Here is a 16,308-nt window from a genome sequence, read left to right on the forward strand (position 1 = left end):
AGGCTATTTTGAAATAAATTATTCCAGAAGGGTGGTCTACACTTGCATTCCTCTTTCAAAAGAGGTATGGAAATGAGGTAAATTGAAAATGCAAATGAGGTATAAATTTGCATATTTGGCACCTCTTTGGCATATTCTAATTTCAAAAGAGCTTCTTTCCAAGGAAGAAAGCCAGTATAGACGTTGCTCATGCAAAAGTAAACCCATCTTTGAAAGAATCCTTCCCTTTATTTAATGGGATGAAGGATTCTTTTGAAGTTGGGATTTACTTTTCAAAGGCCATGTCTACACTAGCCCCAAACTTCGAAATGGCCATTTGCATGGCCATTTCGAAGTTTGGGGCTAGTGTAGACGTAGCCAAAGAGCAGCGTTTGCACTGGCTTTCTTCTTTCAAAAGAAGCTCTTTTGAAATTAGAACATGCAAATGAGATGTCAGATATGCAAATATATGCCTCATTTGCATATCTCTTGAAAGAGGAATGCAAGTGTAGATGCACCTGAATAGTTTATTCAGAAATAATTCTTTTCTTTGGACATAGTACTTTGAGTTGGAGCCCCTGGAAGCAGTGCTGTGGGGTTCCCCTGCCCCCTGTTCTGCTCCACTCACTCCCACCCCCATGCTTCCAGGGGCTCTAATCCAAAATTGGCTCTATTGTGTATAGGTAGACAGACAGACAGTGTTTCGGAGTAAGTTTTGGTTATTCCCAGCCTCCCCTATAGTGTAGATGCATTATGCTGGAATAACTCCAGGGTACGCTATTCCGGAATAACTTTGCTGTGTAGACATACCCCTGGGAGCCCCCAGCCCAGCAGGAAGAAAGGAGACTGTAGCTTCAGCGCTGGCTTTTGATTGACCCTAAAACCTCACCACAGTAATGTGCCCCCTTCAGTTTCCCAGATGGAAGGGGGAGGGTGGGGCAGCCTCAGTTTGCGGGGAGGGGGGATTCTGCAGCCGGGCGGGAGGAAGGGACAAAGTTCTCTGGCTTCTCGGGGGCCTGGAGCTCGGAGGAGAGAAGAAACTTAGGAGGGAAGCAACTGGTTAGCCGGGGCGGGAGTCGAACCCCGCGCCGCGAGCTGGGGGCTCCGGGATCCAGGCAGAAGGTGAGGCGCGAAGGGAGCGGGACGCGCCGGCCAGCGCAGGGAACAATGCCATGGGCAGGCGGGGGGGCGGGGGCAGGAAGGGAAGCGGGAGGGAAGGGGGCCCGGGAGGGGGGGTGGAGCTGGCGGCAGCTGGCGACTCCAGCTCTCCCAGGTTGCTGGGCACGGGATCCGTACGGCGAGTCGGAGCCCAGCGGCCGCGGCCGAACTGAGCCCAGCGGCGCCTCCTGCAGCAGCAGCAGCAGCAGCAGCCCGGGCGGCAGAGACCGCCGCACCCGACAGCCTCGGCTGCAACTTGCTAGCCGCCGCCGCCGCCGCTCCGGCTTGGGGGGAGGCGCTGCCCACGGCGGCTGCGGCGCTTGGGAAAGTTGCCCCGGCTGCAGGACGGTAAGGGCTGCCCCGTCTCGCCGCTCCCCAGGGTGACCCCGTCCTCCCCCACGCACCGCACCCCGGCCCGGCGCGGCTCCCCTGCCCCCCGTCCTGCCCCCCGTCCTGCACGGCGTCCCCGTCCTGCCCCACACACTGTGCCCCCCGGCGCGGCTCCCCTGCTCCCGGTCCTGCCCCACGGACTGCACGGCGTCCCCGTCCTGCCCCACGGACTGTGCCCCCCCGGCGCGGCTCCCCTGCTCCCGGTCCTGCCCCACATAGCCCCCGGCGCGGCTCTCCTGCCCCACACACTGTGCCCCCCGGCGCGGCTCCCCTGCTCCCGGTCCTGCCCCACATAGCCCCCGGCGCGGCTCTCCTGCCCCACACACTGTGCCCCCCGGCGCGGCTCCCCTGCTCCCCGTCCTGCCCCACATAGCCCCCGGCGCGGCTCCCCTGCCCCACGGACTGCACCCCGTCCCCGGCCTGCCCCACACACTGTGCCCCCCGGGCGTGGCTCCCCTGGCTCCGTCCTGCCCCACACACTGACCCCCCCGGCGTGGCTCCCCTGCCCCCCATTCCTTCCCCACCCACCCCCCGGGCGTGGCTCCCTTGCCACCCGGCCTGCCTTACGCACCGCCCCCCTCCCCCCCGGCGCGGCTCCCCTCCTGTCCTGCTCCCCTCTGGAGTCCGGCTCTGCCCCCACCGCCCACTCTTACCCTAGTCGCCCACTCACCCCCCAGGGAGAGCGGCTCTACCCCCGACCTGCCCCAGTCCTGCCCCACTCAACGCCCACCATTCCCAGGGGCCTGCCCCACTCAAGAGACACAGGGCTGCTGTTACTCCGTGGAGCGTTCCCCACTGGGCTGCTCCTTGTCAGGTCCTTTCCCCATCAGTTGCTCCATTCCACCCCCCGGGTACTGCTGGCTCCCTTGTCTTGGGGATGCTGCTCTTGCGGCCGTTTCCAGTGTTTCCTTTGTACCTCCCTCGCCCCTGGAGAAGGGAACAAATCCAACCTCACTGGGAAGGCGACTTCCTCAGGCTCGCTCCGGAGGCTACAGCCTGGCACCCGGGAAGCGCAGGCAAGGGGGAGCTGGACTGTCTCCCTCAGGCAGGAGCAGAGGGGGCTTCTTTGGCTCCTGGGTCTCCTTGCCCCGGCAAGGGGGAGAGAAGGTGCCTGGGCTTGCAAGTTTCATGAGGTTGAAGTGCCAGCGGTGCCTCCCTTCCTTCCCTGCCTGACATTAACAACAGAAAGGTGGTAACACTTCCTTCCAGGCTCAGGTTCCCAGGGGGAGGACTCTTGTGTTACAAGACAATCTGGGCCATATTCATACTAGCTGTTCTGTCTGTTCTTCAAGCTGGACAGGAGGGGTTGTTACCTGTAATATCTCTGCCTGTGCTTTTCCTTTGTGTCTCCTGTTACCCCCAGAGGCATTGCTGATGGCATTTGTTTCACTCAAGAGTTACAAAGAGATTGGTAGCAGCTTCTGTTACTGATATATTTCTGATCATGCTAACACCTGAAGTTTCTGATGATTCAATTGTCAGTGTTGCTCAGATTTCTGACTTCAGCACAGTATGAACTGTTTACTTCAAATTTTGCAAATCCTCAAACCGTAATTTAAATGCAGCCCCAGTCTGTGCCCACTTAAAAAAATCTATCTAATTGCAGAATGAAATAATTCTTTTAAGTGATGTTACCAAGATGCCATTTTTATAAAATGCACAGCAGGGTATTTGCTACTATAGTATGAGGTTTTATCACAAAAAAAGTTAACTACAATTGCCACGATAAATGAACTGACATTCTGTGATGAATCATCCTTGCTTTTTAAATGTTGCTTGCTTGGTAATTAATAATAATTAGTCCTTTGCAGTGCTTTTCCCAGCCATTAGTGTGAGGTGACTGTATATTACATATATTTATAGCACAACAGAAAATTCAAACAGGCAGCATTATTAATGGACTCTCTAGCAACGTATTTCACTTAATATCCAGTGACTAATGGGGGGGCAGTCAATGGAATTGTGTTGTAGAATGTCAAGTGGCTTGCTAGATTATTCTGAGTGGTATGTAATGCCAGATTCTGAACTCAGTTTCCCCACTATAAATCCAGGGTGTAACGTCATCCTGAAGTGACTGGTATAGCTTTATCCCAGTGTAACAGAATGTGGTAGAATGTATTTTACTGGCTTTTTCTGGTTGTGGGCTCATTTAACATTTTCAGAAGAAAGCAAAGTTTTTCTTTCCTTGCCATAAAAGTAAACACATTATAAGACCAAAAAATCTAGATTAGAACAAATAGGTATTTTCTTTATTTTTTATTATAATCTCAGCGCTTCTTTCTCTGCCACTTTCTCTGGAGTACTTTTGCACAGTTGATAAAATTATTTAACTATGTGGCAGTCCCTTGAAAGGCATTCATATTTTGGTATTTATAGCTGCTAATGTCCTGTTTTTGTTGGATGCCAGAATATTACAGAAGACATTTGTCAAAAATTAAGTTCTTTTTATTGTTAATAGGCATAAAGAAGTTGGGGAAAGGAAGTGAAGATTTGTTTTAAGCATCTCCAAAAAATTCCAAACTGCCTGCAAAGTCCAGTTATAATTTCTTTTGACCTCACATTTTCTGCAAAGGGAAGCATAGGCAGTGAATCATCTAGCAGCAGAGTGGGACACTAAGAATATGGAGATGTTACTGAGTTAGCTGCTGTTGTCAATTAGCTGAGGCAGAATAACTCCTGAAAGTACAGATGCAAACAAAATATGCATTTGAGGTCTGTTGCTGTACTAGGAAGTGAGAGCAGCCCTGGTTTTATAATGGTTGACTTGAATTGCCTTTCTCAGTTTGCATAGCAAAGTACTTGCAGAAGAATCCTGAAGTGATACTGAGATAGATTAGATTTAGGTGACAGAATCCAATTTTTCCTTTCTGATTTAGAGAAAAGATGTTTATTTTCTATGCCTTGTGAGGGTACAGTATTGTGGGAAGACCACAAACTTTTCTCCTCCCAAAAACCTCAAACAGATCCACTGCAACTTAATTTTGCAAAATGGGAATTAAGATTATTTTTGTCAGGAAGGAAGAGCAGTATTTGAGAGTTTGCATTTTTTTTCCAATGTTGAAAGCATCTAATGACTTTATCCCTAGATGATCTCATTTTTGGCTAGTCAAATTGCATTATCCTTTTTGGGGTGGAGCTGGGGGAAAGGGAAACAGGAATTGTGTGCTTATGAAAATGCTGAGCTATCCTTAATTCCACTGCCAAGGTGTGTGTGCGGCATTCGATTCATGATCTCATACATGCAGAATTTTAGTTGGGTTTTAAAGAACAAAAATAATATATGCAACCAAGAATAACATTGCAGTTCATAAAATAAGTGCAACATCTGTTACTACGACTTCAATTTGTTACGCTTTGGGGTAGGGAGCTTGACAATTTAAATAGTTACGTTTAATGTGTTGAATCTTTGGTCTGGCTTAATGGTGACTGTGAACAATCAATAACTTTAGCTTATTTCAGCTACATCATGTCAATAGAGGAGTGGGAAGGGTTTACAATTGCTTTATTTCATGGAGCTTGTCCCCGTTAACAGATGATGATGTCTGATTTTCTATTTCTGTAACCTAGTTCCATCATTCAGGCTTGCCAACTTGCTACACTTCATGCATCAGAATGGGCTGGCATCTTGGATTTCTATCAGAGAGATGGGTGAACAAGCTAACAGGTCCTTACTGCTGTCAGTTAGTATTTTTTTAATCCTAGCACACTTTTATCTTAAGTTAGCATGTCTGAAGTTGAGTACTTCAGGAGTTTGAAGGAACGCCATGCCTTACTTAGGTGTGTATTTATTATCAGTAGCCTTGGCTTCTCTTATGCATTTTGAAGTCTCTTGGGGGGGAAAAAAGTGGAATTGAGAAGTGACTTAAATGTCTCTGTTTTTATGAATGGATTTGCTTTTCTTTCACCTTTCTCTCCTCCTTCACCTCCTCCACACTGCCTTATGTAGGATCCTTCCATAGTTAAAATATTATGACTTTCCTTATGGTAGCCTTTCACTTGTGGCTAGGTTCCTAATTTGATGCCATTGGAAAAAAAAATACTAGCAGATGACAGTTCATCAGTTAGTGCATGCCCACTTAAAAAAAAAAAAAGCACAGTGCTAAGACCATATGTGCAGATAATAAGTTTAAGCTGATAAACAGTTTACAGATTTGCCCAAATAAAGGACTTTCTTCCTAGAAGACACATTTTACTTCAAAATAAATGATCTGGTACCTCTGTTTTTATTTAATTACCTCTAGTCCTGTCTTTTCTCAACCTGCTGTGGAAAACAGACTCAACTGCTTTATGATCCTCAGCTACTGTGGATAGAGGGCTGTAGCTCTTACCTTAGGAAAGGCTTAAAAACACATACTATACTGTAGAGATGAGGCTTGATAGCTGGAAGGGAGGACGCCCCAAGTATTGACATGGAATTCAATCATGCAGTGCAGCTTCTCATATTTTGCATATAGCTCATAGTCTGCTCTGGTAAGCATACAGGCCTAAAGCCATTTGCACCTTGTAAATGCAGATTCTGCCTCCATATTGGCTATGTGTGCACTAGCCCAAAACGTCGAAATGGCCATGCAAAAGGCCATTTCGAAGTTTACTAATGAAGCGCTGAAATACATATTCAGCGCCTCATTAGAATGCTAGCAGCTGCGGCACTTCGAAATTGATGCGGCTCGGCGCCACGTGGCTTGTCCAGATGGGGCTCCTCTTCTAAAGAACCCTGGCAACTTCAAAGTCCCCTTATTCTTAACAGCAGATAGGAATAAGGGGATTTTGAAGTTGCCGGGGTCCTTTCAAAAAGGAGCCCCGTCTGGACAAGCCACGTGGCGCCGAGCCGTGTCAATTTCAAAGTGTCGCAGCTGCTGGCATTCTAATGAGGTGCTGAATATGTATTTCAGCACTTTATTAGTAAACTTCAAAATGGCCATTTGCATGGCCATTTCGAAGTTTTGGGCTAGTGTAGACATAGCCATTGTGGAGGACTGGCTGCGTTCTATACTAATCCTGGAAGATTCCCAATGCAGCTCTTGGTTTGGGAGTTTCAGCGTAAGCTTTCCGAAAGTTCTTAGAGATTCTTCCTGATGAATGATATCCTCTTGTTGTCACATGTCTGTCTCTCTCTCTCTGACAGTGCTTGCATAGGGCATCCAGATATAGTTTCACATGGAGAACAAAAGGTCTGAAATAAAAATACACTTTCTGGGAAAAAAGTTAATTTGTACTAAGCCTGGTGAATGGAGGCAGAAGGAGTGTTCCCTAGAGCTCCCAGTCTCCTGTCTGTTTCCCACACATCACTGTCCTAGACACTTTCCAAATGGGGAAACATCGAAAGGCTGGTGTTCTGAGAGACACATCGCAGGTAAAATGGGTTCAGGCCACAAAAGTGTTGGGGAAAGCAAGCTTTTCATTTTAGCTACAAGGATTAATAAACCCACCCAAACAAAAAGCCCCACAACACAACAAACGTACAAGAAGCCAGGTGTACAAAACCACATCACTGCCTTGCATTGACAGTAGGACTGAATGTACATGGGCTGTTTGTACTCCTTTGTGTCTAGTTGGCTACCTGGATGAACTGTTACCTGCTTTGGATCCATGTTTGTAGCAATTGTGTCCAAACCTAACATTTATGACAATGACATGGTGAGAAGGGATCTTGAGCAGTTATCTAGACTGCAGTCCTGAACTCAGGGCAGGACTAAGTATTATCTCTAGACCATCCTGATATGCTTGTTTAAACTGCTCTTGAAAATCTCCAGTGATGGAGATTCCACATCCTCCTGGGCAATTTATTCCAGTGCTTAACCACCCTGACGGTCAGGAAGTTTTTCCTAATGTCTAGCCGAAACCTCCCTTGCTGCAATTTATGCCCATTGCTTCTTGTCCTATCATCAGAAGTTAAGGAAAGCAATTTTTCTCCCTTCTACTTGTAACAAACCTTTTAGGTACTTGAAAGCTATTACCATGTCCCCTTCGGCCTTCTTTTTTCCAGACTAAGCAAATCCATTTTTTCCCTAATATTCCCTCATAGGTCATGTTTTCTAGACCTTTCATCATTTTTATTGCTCTTCTCTAGAATTTCTTCAATTTTTTCACATATTTCATGAATTGTGGTGCCCAGAACAGAACACTTCAATTGAAGTCTGATCTGTGCTGAGTAGAGTGACAGAATTACTTCTGGTGTCTTGCTTACAACACACCTGCTAATACATCCCAGAATGACGTGTGTGTGTGGGGAGACGAGAGGCTTGCAACGGTGTTAGGCTGTTGATTCATATTGAGCTAGTGATCCGTTATAACTCCCCAAAATCCCTTTCTGCAGCATTCCTTTCTAGATGTTTATTTCCTATTTTGTACGTGTGCAACTGATTTGTTCTTTCTTAAGGAGAGTATTTTGCATTTGTCCTTAATTTCATCATGTTAACCTCAGACAGACCCACCAAGGTGGGAGAGCAAAGGGAAGAGTTACCTCCAGGCCACTTTGAAACACCATGGAGCATTGTGCCACTGCTTCACAGATGGTGGGGGGAGGCAGGGCTGATTACCCTAAGCCCTGCTCCTTCTGGCCTTAGCAGTGGCAAGGAGCTAGGCCTCTCTCCTATCTTGCCTCAGGGCCCCACAGTGGTTGTTGGTGCTGCTCACCTCAGCCCATTTCTCCATTTTCTCCTGCTAACTTCTGACCATTTCTCCAGTTTGTCCAGATCATTTTGAATTTTAATTCTGTGTTTCTCAACCAGGGGTACAAGTACCCTTGGGGGTACACAGAGGTCTCCCATAAGGTACATCAACTCATCTATTTCAGATACTTACCCAGTTTCACAATTGGCCACATAATAAGTAATAACAAAGTCAGTACAACACTAAAATTTCACACCGTGACTGGTGTACACTGTTCTATATACTATATGTTGAAAATTAAATACCATATTTATATTCAAATTGATTAATTTTATAATTATATCATCAAAATAAAAAAGTAAGCAATGTCCATAATAGGGACAATTTTGTGACAGTTGTATATTTCTATGTCTGATTTTTGTAAGCAGTTCTTACGGGTGTATGCAAGACTAATCAGTCTCCTAAAAGGGGTACAGATGTCTAGAAATGTTGAGAGGTATGGCTCCATAGCACTTGCAACCCCTCCCCGTTTAATAGTATCTTCAAACTTCATAAGTGTACTGTCCATCTCCTTAGCTAAATAATTGATGAAGAGATTGAACAGAACCAGACCTAGAATTGATTCCCAGAGAATTCCATTGGCTTCACCTACAGCTCGATTGTGAACCAAGGATAACTGTTCTCTGGGAGTGATTTTCCAGCCAGTTATGCACCCACTTTATAGCAGCCCCATTTAGGTGATGGTGGGCAATAAGTGGCCTGCCAGCCCGATGCACCAGGGTGAGCCCTGCAGGAAGTGGTGGCCCACTCTGCACCACTTCCCGCAGCTCCCATTGGAGCTGCAAGTGGGCGTACTGCAGACGTATACGTAAACAAAGCATCTGGCAGACCACCAAGGGCTAATCCTGACAAACAGTTGTTGCCTCCACCTGATCTCAGCTGTACTGTATTTTCCTAGTTTGTTTATGAGAAGGTTATGGGAAACAGTATCAACAGCCTTACTAGAGTTAAGGTATACCACATTTACCACTTCCCCTGTATCCACAGAGCTTTATTTACCACTTCCCCCATATCCATAGGGCTTCATTTACCACATCCCCCATATTGCCAGGGCTTGTTACCCTTTCAAAGAAAGCTATCAGATTGGTTTGACACATTTGTTTCTTGACAAATTCATGTTGTTACTTTTATTGTCTTCTAGGTATCTGCAAATTGCTTACTGATTTGCTCCATTATCTGCCAGGTTACTTAAGTTAGGAAGACTTTTCCCTAATTCCCTGGTTTGTCCTTTATTTTCCTTTGTATAGATAGCTACTATATCTACCATTTTCCTGTGTTCTGGAATAAATCCTGTTTTCTGTGACATGTCAAAAATAATCTCTAATGGCTGAGTTACCTCATCAGTCAGCTCCTGGAGTATTCTAGAATGTATTTCATTTAGCCCTAGGGACTGGAAGTCATATAACTTGTCAAAGTAATTTTTAATTTGTTCTTTCCTGGTTTTAGCCTCTGATCCTACCTCATTTTCATTGGCATTCACTATATTAGATGTTCAATCACTACTAAACTTTGTAGTGAATACTGAAACAAAAATAATTTAGTACTTCTGTAATTTCTGTTATGTTTTCTTTCTCACTGCGTAATGATCATATGATGTCCTTTGTCTTCCTCTTACTTCTGAACTACAATGTTTTCTTCTTACCCTGTAAATCTCTAGCTCATTTAATCTTGGTTTGTGCCTCACTTGTCTAATTTTGTCCCTACAAACTTGTGTATTCATATTTGTATTTGACATTGTTTCCACTCTTTGTAGGATTCTTTATTTGAATTTTAGATCATTGACATTCTCTTAAAAAAACTCATTCCCTCATTTTTTCTTCATTTCAAATAGCAAATTTAGAGCTGAAAAAGACATTGTAGAACATTCTGTTTATCCCAGTCTCTTCAACCGTGTTTGTTCCCAAAGTATTGTCTTGTCTGACTCCTCTTTTATTTTTCCATTGAGAAAATTTGCTACACTAAAAGTCAGTATTTCTTAAACTATGTTACATGGAACATTGGTATTCCATGAACAACTTACAGGTGGGCCATTAACATTTGAAAAAAATGCTTTGATGATGTGTTTGTGTGTGTGTTTGCTCTGATAATTTTTGAAGAAAATTTTATGTGGACGAACCATGAAAAATACTATTTGAGTGTGCTGTAAGAAAACACCCTCTTCCTGATATCCAGTTCTCTGCTTTCTGATTGTCGGTTACATCCCATTTGTATCCAATATTATAGCAAAGAAACCAAGGTATTCAGTTTTGTCTTTTTCTTCCCCCTGTGGAAAACATTCCACATTCCAAACACATCATAAACTTGCAAAATATGCACCGTGCTTTTCTTTTTGTTCTTATTTGAGCTTTTGAGGTGCTGAGGATCACTTTCCGCATTTGCACTCCTGTTTAGACTAGAGTTCCCAATTTTCTGTTTTCTGAAAACCAGACACTCCTGCTTCACCTTTTTATCACAAGGCCCTGCCCCACTGTCTCCTTTCCCCTCCTCACCAGTCACTGGATCCCCTTCTCTAGGGACTCACTTACCACTTGTTGAAGGGCTGGGGGGTAATCAGTAGGGTGACTACATTGCCCTATCGCAAATATCGGACACCAGCCTCCATGGATGCAGGGCTGCTGTCCCATGTCAGGGCTCCTGGGCAATGGGGACTACTGCCGCATGGTGAGGCACTGGAGATGGGGGGGCGGGCTCTGCAGTCTTCCAAAGAGAGGAAGTGGATGATGGGGTTTACACTAGCTCCTGATTGTGGGGCGGTATGCTGAAAATAGGGGCTCTGCAGCCTCCTGCTGGGGGTGGGGACAGGGAATGCAGCAGCGATCCCTGGCAGCAGGGGTTGCCAAACTGGAGGGAATGAGGTAGGTGCCCCTTGAAGGAGTTTCCCTGCAGCAGGAGCTGCCTCCACAAGTCTTGGGATGCTGGGGAGTGAGGCAGCCACCCTGTGGTGGAACTTGCCAGCAGAAGGGGCTGTGGCTGTGGTGGGCCATGGAATGGGGCAGCTGCCCCACAGAGGAGTTCCCCTGCAGCAGGAGCTGCCACCTCAAGGCATGGGGCACCAGGGAATGAGGCTGCTGCCATGAGACACCAGGTGCTAGTGAACAAGAGCCCAGCAAAATATGGGACAGTTTGCCCGTTTTCTTAAAAAAAAAAAAAAAAGTCGGAACACCGGTGAGACAGCTTAAATAAGGGACTGTCCTGGGAAAATTGGGACAAATGGTCACCTCAGTAATCAGGGAATGGTGGGATATAGGTGTGGGGAAGCTCAGTCCACAGAGTGAGGCAGAAGTGAAGGGCAGGGAACATACCAAAGCCAGTGAACCTGGCATCTTTTCCTTTTCCATTCCAAGAGCTAACACAATGGTGATGCCTATTCGTTTGAGACCCAGGGTACTTCCACTCAGTGCCCCAAAGCGCTGAACCCTTAGTACCTTTTTGTATTTGTTTCTTCCACCTGAAGTGGCTGGTCCTTGTTGCAAGTATATTACTAAGTCTTCAAGGAGCTGACTTAAGCTACTTTATCATATGGTGAAAGTGAAAGAAGGGTCCATACAACTAAACAGGTTTCAAAACCAATTTAAATAAGTTTGTATAACTTTCTTTCACAGACAAGACCTATGCAAAGAAGCATGTACTAATTCAATGGTTCTCAAACTTCTCAGTAATATGGCACACTTCAATGAGACGATTCCATAGCGCACAACTTTTTTCAGCTGAACTGATTACTCAATAAACCTCACATTTACTTACTTATGGTTACAGTCTTACTAGAGAGGTTTGCAACATAGCGGTGCATACAACAAGCTAAACAAGGATCGAATGCATTAATGTTTCAAATCCACCACCAGGTACACTGTCTTTGACAGGCTGAAAAAAAGGCATGAAAGTGAACATGCACCATGGGATGTTGAGTAATCGAGTACTTGTGGGCTGGGCAGGGGAAGGAGGAGGTTCCAGAAAGCAGGCTACCCTCCCCACCAGTCCCTTGGAGTCAGGATGCAGTATTTAAACCATGTCCCTGCTTCAAAAATCTCCTGCCCTCGCTCCCTGCAACAGCAGGGAGTGGGAGTGGGCTCCCTGCCAACCTGTTTGGGCTGGGGAAGCAACATTTCAGCGGCTTCCTGGCAGGAATGGGCTGCTGCGGAGTCGGCATTTCCCATTGTGGTGACTCTACAAAAAAACATTGCTGGGTGAAATTGAGCAACTCCACACCAGGTGGGGCTCAAGCAGCCTGGCTGCTTGACACCCCAGCTGTCACAAGGTCATTAGTTTTCCCCTCATTGTGGCTCATGACAGGGGGAAACTGATGAAATTCTGTGACACACTTGGACTAGTCTCATGGCATACCAAAGTGTCAGGGCATACCGGTTGAAAAGCACTGTACTAGTTTATAAAGCTAAAAAATCTCTGACTTCTAAAGGGAGATTTGCTGCTTCTTCCTTGCTACCTGCTGGCTAACTATGTGTGTCTTTGAAATTAATAATACTTTTGCAGAGTTTAAAGAGGTATGGTGCTTTTCCAGGAGATTGGGTGGTGCAAGCACACCATGTAGTGCTGTCTCACATGCTTCCTCCTCAAAGCTTGACATAATCTGAGGATACTGCATTCAGTGTGTATGGGAGAGGATCTCCTGGTTCAGGCTTTCAAGGAGACTAATCTGTAGTTCATGCAGAATAACTGCCTATTTTAAATTCATTTAGAATGTGGATAATTATGTAAAAGCAACTGTTCTTAAAGTGAAGTCAATGAGAATTTTGTCACTGAGTTCACAGTTTATAGAATTCAGCCCATAAAACTCATAGTAATATCGAATTTTAGTACAACATGTAAGCATGGACATAAAGGGAGTTTTGCATAGAGATTCCTTCAATTCTGCTTCAGAAACTTCTTCAGTGTTACTATAACAAGTAGTCACATGTGGCTACATCTACACTACAGAGATTTTCAAAGATGTTCTTCTGCAAGATCTCTTCTGAAAAAACTTCTTTGGAAAGAGCACGTCCACACACAAAAAACTATATAAAAAAATCGATCCATTCTTTCGATAGAGAACATCCACACAGCTGCCACTCTTTTGAAAGAACAGGCTAGGGATCAAAAATCCTGTTCGATGAGGACTGCTCTTTCAAAAAAAGGGCCCTTGGGGCATCTACACATTTTTTTTTCCTGAAATAATCTTTCAGAAAAAGTCGCTCTTCCTTATTTTGGAGAGCAAGAAGGTCATCAGAAAAAGTGCTGTGTTCTTTCAAGTTCAAATCAAGAGCACACATTTTGTGTGTAGATGCTGCATGGGCTTGTTCAAAAAAGGCCCCTTTTTTCCGAAAGAACTGGCTAGTGTAGACGCAGACACAAAATGGTAGCTGTGTTAGTCTATATCGTCACAAAACAAAACAGCAGTCTTATAGCATTTTAAAGACAAATAATAATAATTTGTGTGACAGACCCACTTCTGCAGATCTGTGGGTCTGTCACGTGAAAGCTCATCACCTTGTCAATAACTTTGTTAATCTGTAAAGTGCTACAGGACTGCTGTTTTGTTTTATAACAAGTAGGCTACTTCTTGGACTCATCCTTTTTTTTTAAAAAACTGCCAAACTACTCCAGAAACAGGTGAAAATTGTTTTACTGTGTATTACAGTTTCACATGCTCTCAGATGGGCTTTGTCAGCAACTGGATAAATGAATTGAAAGGTTATCTGGTTTTGCTGTAACTGGTACAAGTTTCTCAACCCAGCTGCTGTTCTAATAAATGTTTACAGTGATCTTTCCACTCAGTCAAACATGGCAGATACTGCAAGTGCCATATTCGGTGTTTGGAAAGTGAATGTTATCAGTGTACCAAGTATTGTTTGCTTATTTTAAAGGCAGCATGATCCAGTGGCTCAGGGAGTGCACTCAGAAACTGGGTACTTTTGCTGGCTCTACTACTGACCTTCTGCATGACCTTGGGCAAGTCACTTTGCCTTTGTTTCTGTTTCCTCCTTCACCTTTTATCTGAACTGGGGCTGTCTTCCATGATGTGTATGCACAGTGCCTGCGTCACAACTAGCCTCTGATATCAGTTGGGGTCCCTGGGCACCTGTCTAACATAAATGTTAATATTTTGTTACTAATTTCTTGGTATTCCTCCACCTTCTATTACTGTTCGTGACAAGTCCAATTCATTTATGACTTTCTGTTGATTTCACTAGGAGCTGGATCAGGCTCTTTAGTGTAGAAAGCTGTCTATTTTGGCAGGAATAACAACACTTGTACTATAAAATTGTCTTGACTTAAAGCTCATACCCAGCTTGAAATAAGCCTCATGCAGTTCCTGCCATATAGGAAAGCCTTTTTATAAGCCTCTGCAAGATGGGTAAGATGCAGCGCAGAAAAGTGAATTGACTTGCTTACTCTGACTCAGTTGCACAGTCTGGTGCAGATTCTAGGAATCCTGTTTTCCAGTCGCCTTGGCACAATACAGAGCTGTCTAAACTGGGGTGCTGACCATTTCTGTAGTGCTTTCGCTTTCCACTATACTGTAGACCTAGCAGCATTTCAGTGGCATGATGCCAAGCTCTTAAGATGTGTGATTTTGGTCATGTTGATAGACATACATTTTTATGGCCCTGATTCATCTGCTGGATTTAATTGGTTGGTCTTTTTAGTTATTATGGAAACAGTTACTATATTTACTTTCTTGTGAAAGACTCAGTGTACAACAGTGAAATTCAGGAGATTTTAAGTGGTAGGGTTTGCACTAAATGAGCATGCCTGCATTTCTTAAAGAAAGCATACTAAAGGAAGAGAATGGCAGTTTGCCTGTTCTTGAAATGTAGCACTCTCAGGGGCATTCAGGCAAAACTGGAACATAAGTGTTCTGGGCAAAAACCATTGGAGTTTTGTTTGTTTGTTTTTTCCTTCTCTGCTAGATGGCACATCTCCTAGTCTTGTCGTAGCAACAGCATGCCAAACCTGCTTCTAGGCCTCAACTCACATAAGGTCTGATGTGAGAAATGCTGAGCAGCCGCATATCTCACTGAAATTAGTGGAAACTGTAGAGTCTCCTCACGTCTGAAAATTGGGACTGAAGTGTCTTGAGTTGAGCACTCTAAAAATCAGATTTTTTTTTTTTTAAAATCTTGAGCCCACATCAGAGAGATGGCAATGTAAAAGCTGTGCAGTTCATTCTTGAAACGGAGTTAAGGTCACTTGTGTGCCATGTTAGTGTTTCAGCCATAATCTTCACATGAAAATGAATCATTTTCTGGTTTCAGCATTTGGTGGTTGTGAATGGTGAGGTTAGAGTAGAGAGTGAGACGAATTTGAGTCTCTAGTGATGGGCACTTGAGAGAGGAGTTTTGGGAACAACTTACAGGATGTATTTGAGTGTTGAATCTCAGGATCTAATCCTCCTAGGTTCTGAGTGTCAAGTCATTTCTGGTGACTTAGGTGGGAAGCAAAGGCCCTTTTAGGTAAATTACTGTTAAATACAAAATAAACATGGATGCAGTTAAATCTTTTCCTTACTCTTGTGTCATGGATGCTCAAGATTTGATGATGATTTTCACAGGCACCGGTATCTCTCATCAAATGGGATCTTGTTTCAGCACCTTTAGCTTTTGATAATTTAACACCTAGCTATGATATGTCACCCTAGACACATAACCCAGAGAAAAAACTTCCAGATTTATATGGATGTAAATGCACAGAGGTGCCTGGCCAATTAAAGATGGATCTTTCATTTTTAAGTGTGTGAAAGGAAGTTTCAGTCAAAGCTGACAGTGTCTGGAGAGGTTAAAGAATTAATAGGGTTTTTTAGTGTCTGTGGCATTAAGGGTCTTTCTCACAGCACAGAAAGGGGCAGACGCTTAAATGGTTCACCTTTAGCACATTTGCTACACTGGCTATTTTGGAGTAGTCATAGGGAGAGTTGAATGAATGGGAAAAAAACAGAACTTTGTTTTTAAAAAGATATCATCCAGCTGTTGAAAATGCTGCTGCAAGTGTCTTCTAGGCTTTCTCCTCTGTGTATTTGGGTTGGTCCTGGGATCCCCGTGGTATAACACTGGGTGGGAATAGCACCCAGGTGTAACTCTGCTCATGGCTAACCCGAGGTAATAGCAGGGGAGATTG

At 44.6% G+C, this 16,308-nt stretch overlaps 1 protein-coding gene across 5 annotated transcripts in view; it reads left to right on the forward strand.

Moving 5' to 3' along the window:
* Window positions 1-1,238: 1,238 nt before the first annotated feature.
* Window positions 1,239-16,308, forward strand: part of TSPAN18 (tetraspanin 18) — a 189,507-nt gene continuing 174,437 nt past the window's right edge. For 3 of the 5 annotated variants that reach the window (XM_074997536.1, XM_074997537.1, XM_074997539.1), the window contains exon 1: window positions 1,239-1,485. The gene's annotated coding sequence lies outside the window, so the exon portion shown is untranslated. Of the gene's footprint in view, window positions 1,486-2,503; window positions 2,717-16,308 lie in introns of those variants that run through there. The other 2 variants (XM_074997540.1, XM_074997538.1) reach the window with 2 other exon arrangements.

This window comes from Carettochelys insculpta, chromosome 6, assembly GCF_033958435.1.
Source record: "Carettochelys insculpta isolate YL-2023 chromosome 6, ASM3395843v1, whole genome shotgun sequence".
Lineage (NCBI taxonomy): Eukaryota > Metazoa > Chordata > Testudines > Carettochelyidae > Carettochelys > Carettochelys insculpta.